This window comes from Lissotriton vulgaris, chromosome 6 (genome assembly GCF_964263255.1).
Source record: "Lissotriton vulgaris chromosome 6, aLisVul1.2, whole genome shotgun sequence".
Classification (NCBI taxonomy): Eukaryota; Metazoa; Chordata; class Amphibia; order Caudata; family Salamandridae; genus Lissotriton; species Lissotriton vulgaris.
Genome location: NC_141694.1, coordinates 830743049 through 830750329, shown reverse-complemented (window position 1 = coordinate 830750329; position 7281 = coordinate 830743049). Strand labels below are relative to the sequence as shown.

Below are 7281 nucleotides of genomic sequence, written 5' to 3'. Positions count from 1 at the left end.
CACGACTCCTCAGCTCCGGACACGGGCAACGTCACGGGGCGGAAGCGTCTCTATCGGATTTCCACTCTCCCGTCGACGTTGACGTGCTGCCGCTGGTGCTCATGGGACTTGTAGTCTCTGAGTTCCGGTGACCTATCTCCGCCCTTGGTTCAATGCGGTGGGCAGGACAGGGTTCAGGTGATGGTCATGACAATATCAAGTTAAAAGCACTGAACCACAATAGATGTGCCGGAAGTTCTGAAAAATTTTGCAAGTTGGCAAAACTGCAACATTTTAATTTATTTGGAATTTAGGAATTTTAAAAAAGCCAGTTGAATCTTTTGGAAGTGGTGTAAAACAGGCGAATAATCCACACAGTGATAGTGTTAGCTGGAAATGAATAATATAAGCATAACTTTCAAGATTGTCAGACGTGTCTATTAAAGGAAGTTGTTGAATTTTAGAAAGAAGCCTTTCTCACATCTCTTTGCTACGTCATGACATTTGAGGATTCAGACTACCTGAAAGTGACTGAGCCATCCTCATTTCTTGGAAACTTTGTTATTTTTTCAAAATTTCCAAGAAATGATAAAAGTTTGGATGACTCCTCTCAATTGATTTATTAAAAGAGTTATGCCATCCTTCAAATTGTTTGTCTTGGCTCCTCCCTCTAAGCAAGTTAAGTAGCAGTTACACCAGTCAATGGGCAACCTTGGCTTCCTCCTGCGACCTGACCTGCTCGGATGGCCAATCCAGGTGTCCTCAAAATAATTTAAAAGAGGTGCTAATTTCTCTTCATTTGCTGTAAAATAATCTGAACGGACAATTGCAGTGTAGAAGTCATCTGCTCATTCAGTAGAACAAAACACAAAGCAGTTAGTTTTCTAAGTCTGCTGTCTGGCACAATCTTCAGCTAAGGATGTTTCCTGAATTTTTCTCCAATGTGCCTGGGAAAAGTGAAAGAAACATCCTTGGATTTGGGTATCTGGATACAGTTTAGTAATAGTATTTATTATTTGCAACTCAAAATCAATTATTACTTTCCTAGAACTTTTGCTCAGAGTTTTGGATTTTATAACTGATAAAAACTCAGTGTAAGTGGAAGATTGTCTGTCAGGCAGCAAACTAAATACTATGGGGACCGGTGTGTCGTTAATATTGCCATGAATAGTGTAAATTTGGATAAAAGGATGGGGGTAGACTTAAAAGTGCCATCCGTCATCCAAATTTGAGTATTCTCAAGGGTGGCCAGATTACGTGCTGTAGAGAAGATTAGAAGACATTTTAGAGGATTTTGATTATCATGCAAAAGAAAAGTCTTATTAGTAAAAGTGACAGTCAGTTCCTGGGAGATGTTAATATTGGAGAACGTTTGTGGTCTTATTGTGTGTGGATTGATGGCCTGTTTTGTTCCCTTGATCATGCGCCTTAAATTAGGGATTGTGGGCATATTACTAGAAACATGCATGGGGATGTTTTGTGCAACTTCCTGTAAAACTGAGCCACAGGGTTCATTATTGGAGGTGGCTGCCAAAATTGTAATCTGCTCTAGATTTTCCCTAACTTCTATCTCCATTACAGAGGCAGAGTGGTTATGCTCTGTGGACCTCTCCACTATGTCACCCAGAGTAACCGGTCTGCCTTTGCAATGCGATGAGACATATTCTACGCACCCCCAATGATTCATGGGCTCAGTTAATCTTTCCTTACAGTAAATGTAGTCACCAAATTTCAATAACCTGTTACCTGCCTTAATTGTAAGTAACTTGCTCGGAGACTGGAATCTACTGTTGATGATTCTGTAAATAAAAGCTGATGATAAGTGAGTGTACTTTTTTTGAAGCTACTGTTGTCTTTTTACAGAAGATTTATGGTTCCTAAATAGAATTGTAAAAAAACAAGGTCATTTTTGATATAGAAAGGAGGCAAGATAAAGTTTAAACAACTAATTTTAAATGTGCTAAACTATTTATTGGTAGTTTTAATTTCCTGTAAAAGAAAAGTTCATTATAACACTTTTTTAGAAGAAAAGAGAAATGTTTGCCCTTGATCCTGAGTTTGGATTTCTTAGTTCTTTTGGGGTGAAGTTGTGTTTGCAAAAGTATTATTGGACGTGCTGTTTTAGCGGGTACTCTCTTTTCAACTTTGCGAGGTATTCCAGGTGTACTTTATAGAGGTAGTTGGAATGAGGAGTATCAAGGAAAGGATTATAAAAATGTATTTTAAAATGTTGTTCAACCTGCAAAATATAACAAACATTTTTAAAGTTAGTTTAACACTGAAAATGTTCAATATTACTTCAGAAACCCTTAATGTTTAAAGAACAACAGAGTAAGATGGTTGCTCCTGTAGAAGTTAAAAAATTAGATTTGTTGCTTTTTTTTCTGCAACTGTTGTTTCAAGCTGTACTTTCTTTTTCCCCCTTAAAGATTGATGGAAATGGCTTTCTGTGAAATATCTGGTTAGAAAAACAAAGCTAAAGATCAAGCACATGTTTTAATGATACTTTAGACCTATTCCATTTCTTTGTACTAACCTACTGAGTAAAGATACTATAGTTTGCCTTTTGATTCAGTGTCTAACACTTTCCCTGCGGTAAGTAACCAGCGGATTAAGAATAGAAAATCTGGCCCGCAGACACTGGCTAACACCTTCCCTGAGGTAAGTATCCGGCGGAGTAAGAATAGAAAATTTGGCCCTCAAGACACTGGCCAACACCTTCCCTGCAGTAAGTACCCAGCGGAGTCGGAGTAAGAATATAAAATCTGGCCTCTAGACACTGGCCAACACCTTCCCTGGGGTAAGTACCCAGAGGACTAAGAATATAAAATCTGGCCCCCAGACACTGGCAAACACCTTCCCTGAGGTAAGTACCCTGCGGAGTAAGAATAGAAAATCTGGCCCCCACACACTGGCCAACACTTTCCCTGAGGTAAGTACCCTACGGAGTATGAATATAAAATCTGGCCCCCAGACACTGGCCAACACCTTCCTTGAGGTAAGTACCCGGCGGAGTAAGAATATAAAATCTGGCACCCAGACACTGGCAAACACATTTCCTGATTTAAGTACCCACCTTAGTAATAAATTCTATACCTGCCTCTCAGATACTGTACAGCTTAACTGAAATGAATGGTATAATTTAAAAGACAACCAACCATTCACTGATATACTCTTAGTCTGAATTTTTTTTACAAGCAGACTGAAAGGGAAAAATATACACTCTTTTCCCACAAAACATTGTCCAGTACTTTTTGTGTTACAAGTAATGTTTTGCCCTCTACTCAATGACAGAATGTATTCATTTGGTATAATTTCTTCCACTGGTATATGTACATATATAATACATCGCACACTTAAGTTGTGTAAATGTATTCCAAACAGCAGTTTCTATGGATAGTAAGGGGTCCATTAGGATGTAGGGCGGATTGCCACTGCCCACATGGTGGTGGGGATTCGCCCTACATCCTACCCTGCTCGCCACCCATTTTCCCCCGCCATGTTAGTATGGCGGGGGGGGCTTCGGCAGACGGAAAGACCGTCCGCCGTTCTTCCGCCTGGTCGACGAGTCGACCGGGTGGAAAAGGGTTTAATATGGTGGCGGTGTCTGCTAGACACCGCCATCCATATTAGTATGCAGGCGGAGAGCAGCCGTTGCCGCCACGGAAAGGCATGCAGAGTTCACAATTGGGGACCCGTTGCGGGTTCCTAGGAAGTTGGTGGGGTGGGGGGTGCACATGGGGGGTACCTTTGGTACCCCCTGCATTTGCATGCACAATGTGGCAGTCACTGCGTGGTGCCTACCACTTTGTGCATGCAAATGCACAACATGCATCGTTACTATTGCAGGGGGTGCTGCTGAAAGCACCGCCTGCCGCAATGATAAAAATGCGTGATGCGCCCGCCAGTGTGGCGAGCGCATGCTTATCTCCCCCACGGGACAGCCGCACACATGGCGGGCGGTCCCGTTTTCCATCAGGATGGCGGGCGGACAAAGTCCGCCTGCCATCCTAATGATGGCCTAAGTATGTTTGACATTTCACTATTACAAGCAATTTAAAAAAAATTCGAAACATTCTTTACCTTGCTTCTGTGATCTGTTGTAAACTGTTTTTTCTATGAATTTGCCACGTTCTAGATAAGTTCTGTAAAGTATAATTAAGAAATATTTTTTTTAAACATCACAGGGAATTTACTATGGTTGGTTGATAATGCTTGTATGTGTTAAATCTATGTACTTACTTCTGTCGCTAGATGGTAGTGTTGGTCTAAATGAGAATTTGTTTTCTCCTGTTGCAGACAACAGTGTGAACACTTTAGATGGTGGCGTACCACTGGTGTCAAAATGGTGGCCGTCTACTTATATATGTTTAAGGAGGGTGAACGACAATTTTTAATAAAATATGTTTCAGAATCTGCTTTTTTAAACAAGTTAAATCGTGACTAAATGTATATTTTATAATACAGTTTCTCTCTCAACCGGCAGTGGATAGGGGAGGCTGCCAACCATATACACTGTGTAAATGTACTCTTGAAATACACAGCCAATGTCGGCTGCCACCCTGTAACGACGAAGCGTTGATGACTATATGTACAAAAAATCTATAAAAAAAAAAAAATGTAAAATGCCAAGTGACCTTCTTCGAAAGGTAGTTCAGCCATCTTGCTTGGGGAAATGTTTGTAGGGGGCACTGAAAGTGATGCGAGACAAACGTTTACATAGCTTCAGTGAAAATTATCAGGCAACCAATAGAAATATGCTCTTTACAATGGAATGCATGGTTAAGGGCTGTTTTATGTGTCCATACGAATTTGCGTTATTATAGCAAGCGTGGTAAAAAGCTGCATGGTAGTGGCTCATGCGTAATAATATTTGCGTTGTTATGCCATGCGTGGTAATTATATGGGGGTAAAATCATACAACCTGCCAAGAGTACCTGTGATGCAGGTAATTTAACATCAGCATTCTTGATTTTTTGTAGCATCTATTGTGTGAAATATAGTGATGGGTGATTGCTCTTTTGAAATATATGAAAGTTATACGCAAGGCTCAGATGCATTTTGGGGGATAAGTTACGAGTTCAATGCTAGGATGAGTTTAAATCCACATAAGCCATAGGGTGATGTAGACTCTGAAATACGGCTACAATGGATGTCAGCTACTCATCCACCAGCTACCACACATACAGTGAGCAGTTTACCAATCACCTACCGGCCATTTCAATACCGGCCCAACCAACAAGGGGCACGAACACTGGGTAGGGGACAAGTCCTTAATTCAGGAGCATAATACGCAGCTGTCGCAAATTGTAACTTGGCTATCCCAACAGATCTCTTCACTTCCCTCTCCCTCCAACCAACCCAGCTCAGGACCACAACTATACACAAAATCTCAAAATCTCAAATAGGACAACCCAGTGCGGTAACCAGCTAAGAAATCATAAAAAATACCATAAAGAGTCCTGCAGAGCTGTTCAGAACCACCAGCATACTGAAAATCATAAAACTGAGTGTCTGCCTCTCACACTTCATCATCCACCACACTGCTTTGTGATGTGTCCCGTAACACTGCACCTCGGTGGTCATCACACATGACAGGGAGGTAGACAATGAACTCAAAGTGTAGCTCTGTTGGCTTTTCTCAAAAACCACTGGAGGGCGTCCCTTAATGCCACATTGCATTTGTGACAGACAGTCTTCAGTCAATCAGCAGTTGTGGCTAGAGCTCTTCTGTCAGCATTGGTGCAGAATCATGGGACTGATATATGAGGAGGGGTCCCAGATGGAACAAATTAGAACACAAAAATCAACAGTTTGACAAAGTTCACTTCATCAATATGAATTTCAAAGAATGTTATTTAATATACATCCTTCTTTGAAAACTAATTACCAAGTTTTTTACAATAATATAATTTAAAGCATTTCATGATAAGCCCAGAGAAAAGCGTGAAGGGGGGAGTGAAGGAAGGAAATTTGTGCAACATAGGTTCAAATTAGTCATAGAGAAATAACATAGTATGCGGTCTCATCAGTATTTGTACATGTAGTACCACATTAGACATTTACACATTGTCATGTATCAACTCATAAAATAAAACAATCCTATCCTGTTAATGGCTGGCACAGTCACAAATGAACAGTTTGCCAACAGGTAAGAGCAGATAACAGTATGTCGACGTTTCGACCCCAGTTGAGCAGGCGACGCTATTGCCCTACAGCGGGGTCTTCCTCAGGGCGGGTGATAGTGGGGTGTAGGGGTAGTATACAAGGGCACACGAAGCACGATGATTCTAATGGCTCCGTCTGATACCGTTGTTGGGCCAAGGGCTCCTAATGTCAAGAGAGCGTGATCCTATTCACGCTGCGGCGCTCCTAGGTGTTATTTTATATGGAAAACAGCTTCTACTGTTGAAAAATGTCTCATCATTAAAGAGTGCAACAAGCGTTTACGCTCGCAATGGCTTTTCACTTCAAAATTATTGCTTGGAAATGCTGCCTCTTCAAAGGCGCTAGAAATTTCCTCTCTGGTTTTTCCTGCGTCCCCGAAGAATGGAGAAATGCAAGCGGGAAAGAAACCTCGCTACTCATCAGCACATCACTCCGTTTACTCGAGTGACTCACCGCGAGGCCAGGAGCGGTAATGGGAAAACTATAGTGATGGGTGATTGCTCTTTTGAAATATATGAAAGTTATACGCAAGGCTCAGATGCATTTTGGGGGATAAGTTACGAGTTCAATGCTAGGATGAGTTTAAATCCACATAAGCCATAGGGTGATGTAGACTCTGAAATACGGCTACAATGGATGTCAGCTACTCATCCACCAGCTACCACACATACAGTGAGCAGTTTACCAATCACCTACCGGCCATTTCAATACCGGCCCAACCAACAAGGGGCACGAACACTGGGTAGGGGACAAGTCCTTAATTCAGGAGCATAATACGCAGCTGTCGCAAATTGTAACTTGGCTATCCCAACAGATCTCTTCACTTCCCTCTCCCTCCAACCAACCCAGCTCAGGACCACAACTATACACAAAATCTCAAAATCTCAAATAGGACAACCCAGTGCGGTAACCAGCTAAGAAATCATAAAAAATACCATAAAGAGTCCTGCAGAGCTGTTCAGAACCACCAGCATACTGAAAATCATAAAACTGAGTGTCTGCCTCTCACACTTCATCATCCACCACACTGCTTTGTGATGTGTCCCGTAACACTGCACCTCGGTGGTCATCACACATGACAGGGAGGTAGACAATGAACTCAAAGTGTAGCTCTGTTGGCTTTTCTCAAAAACC

The 7281-nt window shown here is 41.7% G+C and overlaps 1 pseudogene; it reads right to left on the bottom strand.

Moving 5' to 3' along the window:
- Positions 1-273: 273 nt before the first annotated feature.
- Positions 274-6850, bottom strand: LOC147708062 (uncharacterized; annotated as a pseudogene).
- Positions 6851-7281: the final 431 nt, after the last annotated feature.